This window comes from Falco punctatus (genome assembly GCF_963210335.1).
Source record: "Falco punctatus genome assembly, chromosome: 12".
Classification (NCBI taxonomy): domain Eukaryota; kingdom Metazoa; phylum Chordata; class Aves; order Falconiformes; family Falconidae; genus Falco; species Falco punctatus.
The window spans coordinates 7918981-7934938 of NC_137592.1; the positions used below are offsets into that span (position 1 = coordinate 7918981).

A 15958-nucleotide genomic window follows, 5' to 3' on the forward strand; every position below is an offset into this window, starting at 1 on the left:
GCACGTTGCAGGAGAGCCTGGTACCACCTTCCCCACTTTAGAGGGGACAAGTAGAGGTGCAGAGCTCAGAGGGTCCCCCGATGGGATGGTGTTTGCCTCGCTATCCACTACACTGCTAAGCACAACGCAATTCCCACAGCTGCAAACATGGTGCCAAAAAAACGGAAGGGAAATACCTGAATGAAAGGTGTGAGGGTTTTAACCCCAGCCCAGGTTATGTTAGGTTGCTTGTGCTTTTGGAGTGCCTTAGGGATCTTGCACCATACTCAGGCTGGCAAATTGTCCATGGACTTGATTGCTGTTTTCTAGTCATCCTCAGCTTCTTTCTGCTTTGTGTCACTCCAGATAAGACACCCCAAGAACTGTGGTAAGTCTAAAGTGTGTTTCAGGCCCTGTCAGTAGGGGACAGTGATGCAAAACGGCTGAGGCAAGGGAGCGTGGAGTGGTGTGAGTGGGTCCCAGCCTCCTCTGTCGTTTCTGCTGCAGATGCCATGTAACATAGAAAAGCCTGGAATGGTTCTGAAACAGGCATGTTTGGCAGAAAACAGCTAACAAAGAATATGCATTAAAAAACCTGAGCATAAAATCCTTAATGTGAGTAAATGCAAGCTGGGCCAAGAGCAAGACTGTGGAGACTCAGAAAAGATAGTCAGACCACGGGGTGTGTTTGATGCTCTGAATTTATCTCGTCAATGGCATTTTCTTGATCTGTTTCATTTTGGCTGCTGTTTCACCTTGCATAAATACATGAGAGATGTTTTAATACACACAAGTAGCTGTTGGAGCCAAAGGGTTCACAGGGTGCCTGTGAAGGCTGAGCACCTGGGGAGATGCTGTCAGCCCCTGGGTCGCTCCAGGCCATTGTGCCTGGTTTGGTTTTTGTTACAGCCCTGACAGCACATCCAGTAAGGAAATGATTGTATTGCCTTATATTTTTTCCACTCTATTAGTTATAATAACACTACAATTAAAGGAAGTGTCGAAGAATCTTATCAAGTCAAATCAAATTTTTTTGCTTTATTGTTACAAATTAGTATTTTATATATCAAAACCAAGATTATTAGATCTTTTGGGTTCCTGAACTTTTAATTTTTTTCTTTTCTACGTTCCCATTATAATAATAATTTTATAATTATTTTTTTTCTATAATTGGCAGAACTTGTGTTTTGACCACAGGTTTTTTTGAGTCCTGATTTCAAAGCTGTATACGAGTTCAGGGTATAGATGTCCTTTATGTGCAAGCTCTGGCTGATTGCTTTCCTCCAACGGAGTCAACATGTTTTGTAGCTGCAACTACAGCTTGTTGGATGGTGGTTGCTTTTAGTTACAGACCTGGAGAACAGCAGGAACATGAGCAAACAGCAATAGTCTGGTATCAAGAGCCTTTCAGACCAAACTTCTTGCCTAGCTGCTGTGGGTGAGTTGTGCTGGCAGCTGAAGAGGTCTGGGACATCTAGCCAAGACCAGGGACTTCATATTTAGGTAGCACAGGTTAGGCTGAGGTTGGTGGCTTGTTACTTGGAGACCTGTTGGCCACAGAGGTAGTACAACTTGTAGAAAAGTATCTTCTTGTAATTAATTGTCATTACAAAGGAACAAGCTTGTCTGCTTTTGAAACTAGCTGGAATTTCCAGGAGTTGCTTTGTGGGCACATACCTCCTTCTAGCTAGCGATAAACCATGTGGCATTGAAATTTCAGTTATGAACCCTCCTGGATGTGGAGAAGAGTTTTAATTTGTCTTAGCTGAAGTTCTGTAGCACGAGGCTTTCTGTATCTTCAGGATCCTCACTTTCTCCTGCTATAGGAATATGTTCTTAAGCAAGTCACCTTAGAGAGGGTGAGGTGGGTGGAAGGGCAAAGGAAAAAGGTGAGGTTGAGTCAAGATCAGGGTCAACAGGTAAAAGTCCATTTTGCTGCTAATGCTTTCCTATCTGGAAGTTAGTGATGAAAGACATGAAATATTCAGAAAAACTAGCATGAGCTGAGGGAGCACTGAAGTGAGCTATTGCTTGTGCTGTCGCACAATGTCACTGTTAAGGAAATTGGGTCATTTCTGAGCTGCAGCCTTTCAGGGCCTGGGCAAGGTATGCCTATCCAGCTGCCCACTGCAGCACCTTCCTGCAACAAGCATCTGTCTCCCTGACGCTGCCCAGCCATCACCATCCCACCTGCCTGGTCACAGCGTGATGTGAATCAAAGTCACCCTGTAGCTGCAAACCCAAACGGCACTGGGGTTTATAATTCTGCTGTGCTGACACCCAGGAGAAGCTGCCGTGGTGGGTGGCAGTGTAGCAAGTCCCAGAGTATGGGGACTACCTGCACGGAGAGGTGCTGAGACACTGGGTGTCTGCTTGCGAAATGCCTTAATAACAGTATTTTATTTTTTTTTCAAAGAGCATGTCCTAAATACTCAGCACACAAATTCTTGCAAGAAAGGACAACAAAAAAAACCCTCAGCAGCTGTTCCTTTGTTCAACCAACAAAAAAGAAAACCAAACTACAAAAGCAGCGCTCCAAGGTCATGTCATTCACGGGAAAATGAAGAGGCATGAAGCATTTCAGTGAGCTTGAGAATTTACTGTTGTGCTTTTTGGGATGTGAACTTTCATGCCCTGAGATGAGAGTCTTGCTGAAGGACACAGGGCTGTACTATTGCTGCTTGAACTTCTCTGCAGGAGTCTGGGAGCTACAGCCTGACCCACCTGAACTGCAGAGCATCCTACAGCCATAAAGAATCCTGCAGCAGATCCCAGGAAAGGAGGGAATCCCCTCTGACCCCTCTCTGGACACAGCAGTAAGGCTTGTCTTAATGCCTCTCCTCTTAAAATTGCTTACACCCTGTTTTTCATGCAAAGCAATCGTGTCTCATTCTATCTGTGCCAACAAGGAAACTCAGCCTCCAGATTATGGAAGCAATGGTGTGTGTTCATCTAAACGTGCCTTTTCCCAGAAAGATGAGAGGTCCAGAAAGGTTTCCCAGGTATTTTAAAAAACCTATCAGCCTTTCAGTGTCAGTTCTGAAAGCTACTGAAGAGAGAAACTACTCCGAGCAGCAATTACCCAGGTGACAACGTGTGCAGCTGTGGATGTAATAAACTCATCAGAAGATGCTTCCTTGGAGCAAAGGGGGGGGAACTGAAATCTGCAGTTTTACAGGCAATGTCCAATCTTCTGTCAATCTGCCTGCCCCACCAACTCTAGGGAGGTGCCCCTTGGGGCACAGTGCCCTGGCATATCTCTGTTTGCTCACCTGCTTCCAGGAGGGAAGGATCAGTGTCTGCTGTTGCTTCTGCAGCAAAAAAATGGTGCTCTCCCTAGCTGATGACTTCCCTACCACAGCTGATTCTGTGTTTTGAGTTTGGTTTTTCATAAAATTAGGGTATCTGGCTGCTTCTGAATCAGTTTTATGCTGCGTATTTGCTGCAAACTCTTCCCGAAGCCAGCCCTCCTAACATTCATTAGTAATAGGGTAAAAACCTCTCTGCTCCATGGTCTTCTGTAGCTAACACAGACAAAAACACTGCTTGGCTTGGAGAAATCAGAAATTCCCTTTGACTGAGTAGCTGAAAAGTTCAGTGGTTTATTGAGATCATAGAGAAAGGTTGCTTTTGGGGTATAGGTAGCACTGAACTGCAGCAAGCCATGTCTGCAGACCTTGGTGTTTAAAAGAGATATCCTATACAGTCCTTTAATCATCTTGGCTTTCAGATGTTGCCCATCCAAGAAGCATTACAGGCAAGTGATGAGTTGTTGTGGCTCAATGCAGAAGCACCATGGGATGCTGGTTGTCCTGCTATTGCCCATGTGTTACATCAGGATTTGCCATGTCAGAGGAAAACACACAAAGCCACAGCTCACCTCCACACTCAGCATAGCTGGAACCATGTTCAGTGCTCCTTGGATCTGGACTCTTGCAATTTTCAGAGTAATCCAGGCTCTTCTGGAACCTTTCTGGCACAGAGTAGCACACTTTGCTCTTCTAACTCCTGTATACTAATAGTATAATCATACACATACTATGAAAGCATATGAAAATATATGATTGCAAATATAGCTTGTCATGTCAGCTTTGAGGAACACCCTCAAAGCCCCATAGTTTCTCGAAAGTTTTCTGGGTGAATTAAGTTGGTGCTAGATATGAAGGTGAGCATCTCCTAATAAATATATCTGGATGGCTGTGAATTTGCATGCAAGTTCTCCATTAAAATAATTGTAGATCAGGTTGCTGATATTGCTGCCTTAGTTGCACTGTCATTGGTACTTTCTCAATGTTAGACCAACCACAAAAAGCCTCTGCAGCGAGTTTGACAGTTCTCAGAAGCAAAATACCGTGTTTGCTGGAGGCTATGGGTGAATCTTTCCACAGGTTTCTGTCAATAATGTATTCCAAAATGGTTTTGATTGGCTTGCATATAATGTCTAGGTCCCTAGACCAGTATATATGGTTTCACAAGAATTTCTGGTTAAGGATTATCCTCGTGAACCTATGGGGTCCTTATATTTGAGCATCGTTCCATCCGTTGATGAAACGGTGATACTTTGCACTGCAGAGATGTGATTTGTGGGGAGATGAGGTCTCATTTGGTATCCACTGGGGCACAGAGGCTCTTGCTGGAGTGGGCCTAATTGCTGAAAAGATCACCAGGGTTTACATTTGGAGCAGCGCCTTGGGAACTGATGGAGATCGGCAGAGCCTTACAGGAAAATCTGCCCAGTGCCTGTTCACATTTGTCTGCCTTTAGCAAAAGCTATCAAGTTAATGCTAATTTAAATTCTCACTTAGGCATCTGTAGGTATAATTGCATAAAGCACTGTGCATTAAATTGATTCCCAATCCATATGTGGATGTAGTCTTCAGAAAGACTGCATATGTTAGCCTATTTCAAAAATACTTTGGCCACTGAAGATCCAAAGCTATTGTGCACCCCCTTTTTTGCTTGAAAACATAACAACCTAAATTTACACTGGGTTAGTTGTACCCTGGTACCAGTTCAGTTCCCACAGCTGTCCCACCAACAGCATTGGGAAGTGGAGCCCTTAATATTTTTATGAACCATTTTGCTGATAGTTCCCAAGTATGTGGATTATACAAGTTGATCATGCTGAGTAAATAAAAGCTCAAAAATTCAACAGAAGCTACTTAAATCTCAGTTGCAATGTGCTGTAATTAATCACTACTGCTGTGTAATGCCTGGAAGCAGGCAGGAGCCTGAAGGCAAAGCAGGTCAGCCAAAGTCAGCCTGAAAGCTGTATGGAAAACAAAGCCAGAGGGCAATTCTCACCTCTATATACCTTATTCTTATGGCACCGGAGTTGTGTGTAGGGGGGGGTATTTTATTATTTATCTTGACAGTGCTCTTTTAAGGAGAAAATTCCTGTCACTGGGAGCTCCCATGGAGGACCCAGTGTGAGCGTATCCCTTGATGGCACCGGCAGCTCTTCAGTCAGGGAGTGAGGAACCCCATCCTACAACACAGTTGTGTCGCAGCGGGACACCACCTGTCCCCACTGGGCCAGTTTGCAAGGTGGAGATTGTAGTTGTTGTTGGAAACAGCACAACTTCACCCTTGAAGTATTATTAATACCTAGTTTTAAGTGTCTCCATAACTTCAGTGGCTTTCTTGGAATTTTATGTTTTCCATTTAAAAGCTTTTTTCCCAGGATGGGTTCCCCCCTCCCCCCCCTGGCAATAGCTGTCTCCGGGTTGTTACTCTGCTGTCGCTCCCTGAGCAGCAACCACAGCAGAACTGGAGCAGCTCAGCCTGTGCACACAGCTCTCTGTGCTAAGCTATCTTAACACTGTATTAATTTTTTTCTCCTTTGTGTGCACAGGTATAATTGAAACATCTCCTGGGGAAGAAGCTTATTACAAATAAGTTCCTAAATGATGAACTGAAGAAATGCCTGAAATATTCTTTTACTTGATCTAATAATCCCTGCAAATGCATACGAATGCCAGGGGTTTAGCTTGGTATTGGAGCTGAGTCTTGAAGAAGGATCTGTCTACCCACACCTCCTGCTTCAGTTTTGGAACCCAGTGCTGATTTCAATCAAGTCTACCTAGAGAGCACTAATCATAAATACACCAATTTTCTGTGTGGTTCATGCAAAATTAAGGGCAGGTTTGGCCCAAGACAGGTGCTGAGGTCCCAGTCAGATCCTGCCTGCTGGTCCCAGGGGCATGTCCTTTTGGATTCTCTGGGGACCCCCTCAGCTGGGGCAGGAGATCATGTCACCAGCATCTCCTGCTGGGCTTCACTCCTGTCTCCTCTGTTAACTGATTTGGAGGCTTATCTGGCTTCACTGGCCAAAGATCCTCTGCTGAGACGCCTGCTCCTTAATTTCTTCCAGGTCCTATCAGCTTTCATGGCCTTATGTAATTTTAAATCCCTCCTTTGATATTTGAAACTGTTCCCCTGTGAGGTCTCCTCCTGAACCTTCAGCTCTTCAGAAAGCCCCAAGGGGCCAGTGTTTGCCAAGGGTGAAGCTGTTCTGGGTTTGCAGGTGATGGGTTCTAGCAAATAGCATGGTCAGAGACACACTCTGGTTCTGCCTAACACTTTTGCAGGTGAGGAGTGAATCAGGATATGATAAATCACTAAATCTTCACTTACAAATGCTGTTTGGGATGTAAACATTGTGTGTAAATCCCCCTAAAGAGTATTAGCTTTGTCCATCTATATTTCTTCCCTCTCATCATACCACTCCTGCTCCATAGTATGATCTCTCTCCTGGAGAGCTCAGTCTTGCTTTATTGGACATTTATGCTCACTTCTCCCATATCTTTGGGGATTCTTTTTTAAATTTTGATAGTGAATTATTTCTCCTGTGTGTAAGTTATTATTTTTTTTAAATGCAGATGGCAACACGTGGCTCAGCCCTGCGTGGTACAGGCAGAGCGATGCCTGGTGCATGGCGCTGGAGAAGGCCCTCTGCAAGGCTGAAAGGAGTATCCAGTTGCCACAGATGTTTTTTTGATGGGTTTTGGTATTGTGAGGATCTGGAGAGAGAGCAAGTTCCTCATCATCACAGGCTGGATGTCTTGTTCTTATTAAAAATGTGCTCTTTCAACTCTTTGGTGTATAGTTTTACATTTATCCTCATGTTCTTTGCTGTTTTCTAATGAAATGTCCCATTTTCTCTCTTTTTCCCCAGTCTTCCCCTGCTGAAATTGTCCCACTGACATGACAGCTGATAGCTGCAGGTGATGTGATGCAGGTGCTCTTCACCAAGATGCAACTCTGACGTAAGGGTGTTAAAATCAGCAATGTCTTTTTTTCCCTTCTCTGATAACGATGCAAAGCAACACACGGGTGAAGCGCATGGCAGAGAGAGGATTTTATCTGCTCACCTAGTTTGATGTTTAATACATGAGGCAGAACCTCAAGCACTTGATCACAATGGCAGGGTAAGCCGCAACGGAGCATGTTGACAGCAACACAGTGGCTACATGACAACCAGAATCAATCTGATATATGGAACGGTTTAATACCTCTAACAGTGACACCGCATCTGAGCTGAGCCCCAGCCTGGGCCTCACTTAATCCCCGATCTGTGTGTAAAATGTTTATGTATGGTTTATGGAGGCTTGGGCAGTCGGCGAGGTCACTCTCGATGAGTGTGGGATGGCAGCGGTGCGTTAAAACTTGCTGAGGTGCCTCCCCAGTAACCGATGGGTTGATGAGGGATTCAAAAGAAAAACCATTACAATGTCTTTGTTAGCCTTAAATACATCAGAAGAGAGGATTGCCTAAGCTGCCTGTTGGTGATCTTTATTTTCTTTTAATAAAAGCAAAATGTTTTCCCTAAATAAATACATGTGCTATAAAGAGGGCTTCAAAGGAAAGGTAAATAACTAGTTAATATTTGACTTTATGTTGCAAATTCATAGATGGAAGGTTCATATACTGCCTTGTTTAATGTCACTCATACCTGATACAGAGCATTAACAAGCCGTTTGGTAATCCTTTATCTGCCACCTGCATTAGGAGTGTATTTGATCAAACACCATCCCCAAAAGCAGGAAAGAGAGCAAGGGGTTAAACCGTAGGCAGGAAGGGGAAGGCAAAAACTAAGCAGCAAACAATTGGCACCTGGGCTCCATTGAAGACTAAAAGTGGAAAAAAATGGCTTAATTGAAAAATCTGCCTATTGTGTGTGACTGCTAGCCTCCCAGGGAAACAAACAAACCTGTTCAAAGGGGAGGGGAAAAAACCAACCAAACCACAAACCAACCAGCAAAGAATTGGAAAATCCTGTGCTGTTGTGCAGACTTGAGGTGTTTAACTCTTCCCAGCCCAGGGCTACATTTTTCATAGCCAAACCACCATCTCCCTTTGCTAAAACGTTCAGTTGGATGAGCAATTTCTTCATTCTTGCTGGCAGCTTCTATCACCAGCTGGAGCTGCTGGGGGCTCCCAGGGCAGCACTGGATGTATGGAAGACCCTGGTGACAGCAGGATGAGCAGAGGGATGGTTACTGATTAATTTTTTTCTGTCTCACAGGCGTCATAAAAATAAGGATCTCGGTTTTCCCACTCACTTCGGTGTTGTTTGAGAGGCCTCCACAAGTTGCCTAGAGGTGTTGTAATATATTTCTACTTTAATAATGATTTTCTTTAGAGTTTGCAGACTCCATACAGCAGGTTTCCGCAGCAGAGCAGGCAATGGGAGCTTGGTTTGCTTCCCTGCCGTCAAGCCCAACCTTCATCAGCGATGAATTTCTGAGGACACCCTGAAGACAGCCTGGGAACCCTCATATGTTATTCCTGGACCTAATCCATAGCGAGGATGGCTCACTGCAACATGCCTGGTGCTCTCTGATATGTGGTACATTTCAGGTTTTTAGATTATCAGCTAGGAATGATGCCTTATTTACATGGGGCTTGCCAGAAATGCAGCTTTCCTAAGTACTGGATAAGCCAGGCCAGTCCCAGCTGCTTTGGGCAGGCAGCTTCTGTGCAAGAGCTCCTAACAGTGCTGGGTGAGTGCAAGGTGTAACCTCATCAAATTATCATATCTGATTGCATTTTGCAGAGCACATAGATGCTTCGACCCAGTTGTCTGCTGTGTGAAATGCCGTGGTACTGGCATTTCCTCCAGCATTACCTCCAGCTCTAAAGGCTCTGGGCGTCAGCACGCAGAATGCGATTTGCAACAAGATACAAGCCCCGAGTCCCCAAAGAGGTCAGTTCTTCTCATAACACTACAGATGTGCCTTGTGCTGTTTATTCTGTCTCTTAACTTTTCATTTATGCAAGCAGCAGCTCAGCAATCAGATGTTTTTATAAAGTTATGCTTGACTATGACTGATTTGCAGGCATTTTAAATGTGATTCTTTGGGGTGTCTCTTTATGGTTAACCTTGCTGTTGAAAAAAGTCTAATGCAGTTGGTGTCAAAGGCTAAGGATGGAGTTAATTTTAGACTACTCATAGTTGAAAACGGACATTGCCTTACAAATTAAGCACAATGAACATGAGGCAATTGGGTTTGTGTGCTGTAAGGTATCTGTAGCAATGACTTCATTAGGCAGTGAATTTCACTGTCCTTTATTTTCTATAATTCTTTTGAGGTCACAGTATTTTAAAAAATACTTTAATATGCATTTGGGTAGCATGGCTTACTGTTTCAGACACTTTTTATGATACAAACTAGAAGAGATTCTTTTGTTTTGCTTTTTGCTCTTGGATTTGTCCTTGGCGCTGCTAAAGCAGTTGTGCTGATTCTGAGGCTTTAGCGCATGAAATGGTGGTGGTGGAGGGTTCCTATTACACCAGATTTCTCTAGTTCTCTTTGGAGCTGCTGCAGCATCTTTGTGATGTTTAGGTATTTGTCTTAATTCTGTTCTGTTAAGCTTGCAAGCAGTGGCATAATTTCAGAGGATCAGAAATCTCTGTTTGTTCATATGCCCCAAAGGGCTGCTGCCCTCGAGGCACTGAGAAGGGTCCATCCCATGTCGCAGCCCCAACAATATCTCCGCATTTCCAGGGTGCTACTGCTACACCCTTTTTCAACTTGAGATCTCCCATGGTTTCAGCCCTCCCCAGAAACTCGGGAGCTCTTGCTCTCAGGCTTGCTCTGTGGAAAACACCTTCATTTTACATTGTATCATTATATTTTAGAGCTTGCTCTGGTACTGCAAAGCTGCAGGATCTCGTGCGTGTTTTACCTACCTTTCTGCTCTAACCAACCCTAAATTATGCTATAAAGGGTAGCAAAGCTCTAACAGCTTCTCCTTTCTCTTCTCCTACTTCAAATGTTCTGCAGCTTGGGGTAACGGATGCAGGTGCCCTGGGGGGTTTCTCCTGCTCTGGTTGATGCCCTGGTGCTTGCCTGGGCTGCTGGAGCTTTCTGTCCTCTGAACAGGCTTCTAAAGGTATCCTGCTTATTAAGATCCCTTTGCCTGGAAATCTCCATGCTCTTGAGGTGCAGGCATGGGAGCAGGGAATGAGCACAAAGGAAGTGTCTAGACAGAAAAAAGGCTTTTCCATGGAGAGGAGCTTGGCTCACTAGACGGCTGCCCATTTGGACAGCTAGTTACTGGCAGTCCTCTGAAGGACCTTTTTCTCATCTATCTTTAATAGAAAGCCCATACACCAGAAGTTCAACTCACCACATTACAGAGATAAGTCACCTGCAAGTGATTGTAGGGATCTTTGCAGACTAGCCCCAGGCCCTGCTCTACAATTACCATCTTTCATGTTTTTAACAAAAATAGTAGTGCCAGTGTGTCAGGAGTTCAAGTGGCTGGCTAAAAGCAGCCCGCAGAGCCGTGGTGTATGCCTGCCTTTCTACTGTAAGCTAAGACTTTGAGCAGTGTTGAATTGTGAAAGCACTGCTGGCACAGGCAGCAACACAAGGCGGCCACGGAGCCGAAAGCCTTGCTCTTGTTTCCAGAATGATGGATTTAATGCCTGTGTCACACATCAAGTGGGTTCAAAATCAGGTCTGTAAATCTTTATGCCCGTCACGGTGTTGCTCTGTGGCTGGGAAAGCATGGAAGAAGCCCGGGCGTGGAAGAGCAGGAGCGGTGCGGGCTGCGGTGCTTGGGCGCAGCTGGGAAAGGGCGAGGGCTTCACTGCCTCGCCGTCGCATCTGCCCGCCCTTCGCTTTGCTCTGGCTTGTACCATCAGCCCCTTACCAGCCAAAGTTTTACCTTGACTTTCCAGAAAGGCACCCCATCAGGAGGATGATGTTATTAGAAAGGCTTTTAACTAATTATATTTGAGATTTAAGATTCCACAAGAAAAAAAGGCCATAACTTCACATCTGCTTCGGTGTCAGACACAGCTCGCCCCTGGCACCACTTTATGAAATTGCTCTGTCGATGCTTGGAGGGCACTGCCACCTCCTCGAGGAGGAGTTCGGGGCAGGACTGAGCTTGGTGTGGAGACAGTGACAGCGCTGCCAGCACAGCAGCCGATAAATATTTCAGAGGAAATGAGTAGCGGTGACTTTGTGGCGGATTAAACCAGCCAGTGTCCCATGTGCTCCCGTGAATGTTCCTGCATCTGCTTCCTTCACGTGCTGAAAAGTCAGCTCTAATCCGTATTCCTCTCCAAACCAAAACAAATGGGAAAATATATCAATTTGTTATTGGACTTATTTGCATTAAAAGGAACAGATTCTCAGTGAGGATGCGACGGCAGCACACAGCATGCAGCCTGAACATGTATTATTAATGTCATCTATTTGGCTACAGCTCTAGAAAACAACAAGAGGGGGGAATTAGGTTTGAGTTTATGGGTAAAGCACACCATGGGGATGCTCCAGCCCCAAGAAAATGCACACTCAGGAATTTAAGTTCAAATCTAAATCTAAGTTACTAACATTTTAAAGAGAAGCACGAAGATGTTAGGACATAGAAATGCAAAAATAAGCACCCAAGCCACCTTAACTGCTCTGAAGTAATGTTATGAATGGAAACCTTAATTTGGGATTATTCTCTTTCATTATTTAGTCTCCAACTAAATTGACTTAGTTACGGTTATTTGTCTAATTTGTAATGAAGGAAGAATTAAGGCTGTTGACTTCAGACACGAAACTAAAAGAAAAATTGTTTCCAGCCTCAAATATCTGAAAAAAAGCTCACTTTCCAGATTGTGGGCTTACTTGCTACTGCTTATTCCTCTCCCCAGCAATGTATTTATCCCTTGTGCTCTCTTTCTCTTTTACGATACTCTGATGTGCCAGTACTTATTAAAGAAAAAAATGAAAAATTCATATACATAGGATTTGGAGACATAAAATGTTACGGATAATGGTGCAATAGTTGTCTTTTCTTTTTTTCTGCTTTTGGCATTTTTATAACATTTAAAGTTTTAGGGAGCTATTTTGTCTGTAGAGCATACAGTAGATGGTCAGAAGACTTATATTCCCCGCATTGCTTTGCAGAGCCTTTCAGTTTGCTCTTTTGTTCTCTTGGTGTGAAGCAAAGGTCTGTTTCCTCTGCAAGGCCACTGTCTGAAGTATGTCACAGCAAGGTGACCAGCCATAACCCTCTGCAGGCACTGCCAGGTGGCTGCTGCCACGGGCTTTGCAGCAGAATCAGAGCTGAGGGCAAAAGATAGTCATTTGGTGGGGCTTAGGAAGCAGACAAGAGTCTGCTGTTGCTCCTCACCTGCTGGCATGGTCCTGGAGCAAGGCAATCAAGCTTCAAAAGCCTTTTTCTTCCCAATTTCACATTTATAATTCAATCTGTTTAAGTAGAAAAGCCCCTTGATAGGCAGGGAGAAGATGCAACTGGCTTTTGGACCAATAAGCATCAATAACAGAAGGTGGGTGTTCAAAATTTGCTTGGCACAAAAACATAGGAGCTTCTCCCCACCCTGCAGTTCATCCTGGCACTGGAGCCTGTAGGCAGGAATGGAGCTCTCTTCCCCCAGCCCCTAAGAGGTTCATAGCCTGACGTGTTTTGCCTCTCCATTAACCCTAATGGGATTTCCAAGTGCTGCTCCTGAGTCTAAGCGAGCACCTGCATCTCAGTGTCTGTGGGCAGGGAAGCTCCAGATCTTCTCCCCATCATGTGAAGAGACATCTCTTCTTCCCTCTTTCTGAATTTGGCTCTTACCAGTGTGACTCAAAGGCACCTCTTCTTCTGTTGGAAGAAAGAATGAACAACTGATGTCTCTGCCTGCTCTGTGCCACTCGGGATTGTGCTTTCGTATTGAAGTTGATGAAGTTTGGAGAAAGACTTAGACCTTGGTGTAGGAAAATCGGCTGCCACTGCCTTTGACCTTTCATTGTTCTCCTTGAGGAGCTACAGCTGTGGGAATGAAGAACAAGTACAGCTATAGCATTTCAACAGCTGCTGTTGACAGGGCTAATAAACATGATTTTTAACTGCTTCCTGGGAAAAGTAAAAATGTGTTTCATGCAGGATGTGATGCACAAAATGTGGTTTCCCTGAAAAATCCGTGACCATAATATAGAAGTGAAACTTAACAGTGTAATTGTGAGATGGAAGAGTTTTACTCATAGTTTAAGTGACAAACTTCAAAAAAGAATTAAGCAGGGCACTATTACAGTACCTCTCAGCAACTGATCACTAGAATAAAGACCTACAAGAGCAAATTATGATTTCTTTTTTCCTTAGGTATGTAATAACTTCTCAGCAAGAGTATAGCATTTTAATTCTGAAATAAGGAGTCTAGTGTCAGTTCACATCTTCCTCAAGGTACAATCTGCTGGAACTACAGGTTTCATGAGATGCAGCTTTCCTTTTATTTTTTTCTTTTTCCTTTTTTTTTTTTTTTTTTTTTTAAACCACAAAGTTTCAGGACTTGTGGAAAACAGGCTGAAATTGTGACCCAAATGTTTGCTTGGAAGGCTGAAGCATGTCAGAACAAATAAAAGGCAACTCTGTTATTTCTGTTTAAGTTGCAGCACTTTTGGAGGCTTGTTTTGGCACGATCAATTAGCTTCACTGCGCTTTTTCACCTTCCGCAGAAGCAGTGGGAGCTTTACAAGTACCGTTTTATAATCCTCAGACAACCTACTAATGCTTTCGTTTCCCATCAATTTGTTGCCAGGCACAAAGGAGTTTAATAACAAAATGATTGATAACTCTATTTAAACAGAACATTAGCCTAATGACGTATGAAACTGTAGCAGAGTTGTTAGCTTATGTACAAATGTATTCCTTACAGAGCGACTGAAGTCGCCTTGTCTGGTGTCTGAATCGGTTCGCTAATCTCTCTGCAGATTTCTCCTTTGCATTAATCTTCTGCTGATGAACACTCATTGGGCACATTGCAAGCATTCACTCGATGCCCATGGCCGTTCCCAGTGTCTTGGGAGAGAGTCAGCACTGCGAGAAGACACCTGGATGGCAGGTGACAATGGGATGTCCGTGTTAAAGGCTAGGATGAAACAAGCACAGCCCACACCATCAACATAGCCCATGCTGCTTTGTGCTTTCTCTCTCTCAGATGCTCCATCTCAGAGGTCATGAGGCTGCATCTTGTACTCTTCCTGAACACTGCTATTATCTGGATTATTTTGTTATTTTTAGTTATTTTTTTCCCCAGAAAAGGTGAATCTTTAAGCTACCTTATCCAGCAGTTTTCTTCAAATCATCGGCAATTAAAAGCTGAAAGCACAGCACAAACATTTAGGAATCTGGCCAGCAGTGTGCATCCCTGTGACCGCCGTGCATCCCCTGTATGACCCCAGTGTTTCCAGTCAGCTCAGCTCCTGGGGACTGGGATAAACTGGCTTGCTGCACCTGGGTTCTGCTTAAGCCATGCAGAGCATATCCGTTACACCTAGGATTCAAGTCCTAGGTGTGGGGTTTTTTCCTTCCAAAGGCTCAATCTGCCAAAACCATGGAGGACGAGAATACATGAAAATAATGAGACACTGAATACCAGCACTACAATGATCATGATCTTTTGCAGTATGATGTCTTCAACTTAAGAGCATGACTTAATTAGTGTTGTAGTTGTGTTTTGCATACCTGGGACTAGGTGATACAATGGATAGCTGGCTCTCATAACTATTACCAGTCAGCAGTTATTGGCATATGTTTTGACCCTCCACGAAGCCTTGGGCTTTTTTCTAGCAGTCCCAGATATGCAGCTATTGCCTGGAAAGCAGCAGAATCTTGGTGCCACCTTTTATCCTTCCCAGAACTTCCACAGCAGCAAGCTTTTTAGCAAAGGACTTGGCCAACAGGACTATGCAATTGCTGCAGATGTTTTAAGGGTTGTCTAAAGGGAGCCAGGCTTCGTATTGCATGCATGGGCTCACGTTTGAAGGAACTGAGATGGCAAAGCTTCTGCTGAGCCCTGTGACTGCCATATTTAATGGGAGATGTTTCATGAAAGGCTCCCAGCTGGAATGGAGTTAATGTTTGCATTAACTAGAACTCACCTGACCTCCATTTGAAACCTCTGGTGCTTTTCCATTATTACCCACTTAGAGGAGATCAGGGGTTTTTAGCCAGTGCATTTATAAAGATTAGGCAGGCTACATCACCATTTTAGAAAGGCTTTTCACTGCACATTTATTTTTCTTCATTCCTTCTAATTAGTATTTGGCCAAGGAAAGCTCCAGCTCCATTTCTAATGCTGCTTGTCCCTGGGTGACCAGCTAAGAAATACTTCACATCTCATTACGTGGTTATCCTCCGTGTTCGCCCTAAATGTCTCACTTATGGATGAAATGGTCCCTCCTGGTAACTGAACCCCACACATCCTGACAAGTCTGTCAGTCCTGCTCTGCAGAGCATGTGTCCACCCCAGATACCTGATGACAAACGAACTATGATTGATATTCCCTTCATACCCTGCAACAGCAGCCATTAACCCTGCTGGAGTTGTCCTGTTGCATAGAAGGCTACCGGGAGGATGGTTTGCAAGTTTTTTGTACCTAAACCACAGCTATTTATATCCTGAATACTGTAGAGGAATGATGGGAAGTGAATCATCAAAGATGTTTTGATTACATCTATAAGA

General features: G+C 44.1%; 1 protein-coding gene across 1 annotated transcript in view; it reads left to right on the top strand.

Moving 5' to 3' along the window:
• Nucleotides 1-1052: 1052 nt before the first annotated feature.
• BTBD3 (BTB domain containing 3) overlaps nt 1053-15958 on the top strand; it is a 48000-nt gene continuing 33094 nt past the window's right edge. The window contains exon 1 of the mRNA XM_080407746.1: nt 1053-9187. The gene's annotated coding sequence lies outside the window, so the exon portion shown is untranslated. The remainder of the gene's footprint in view (nt 9188-15958) is intronic.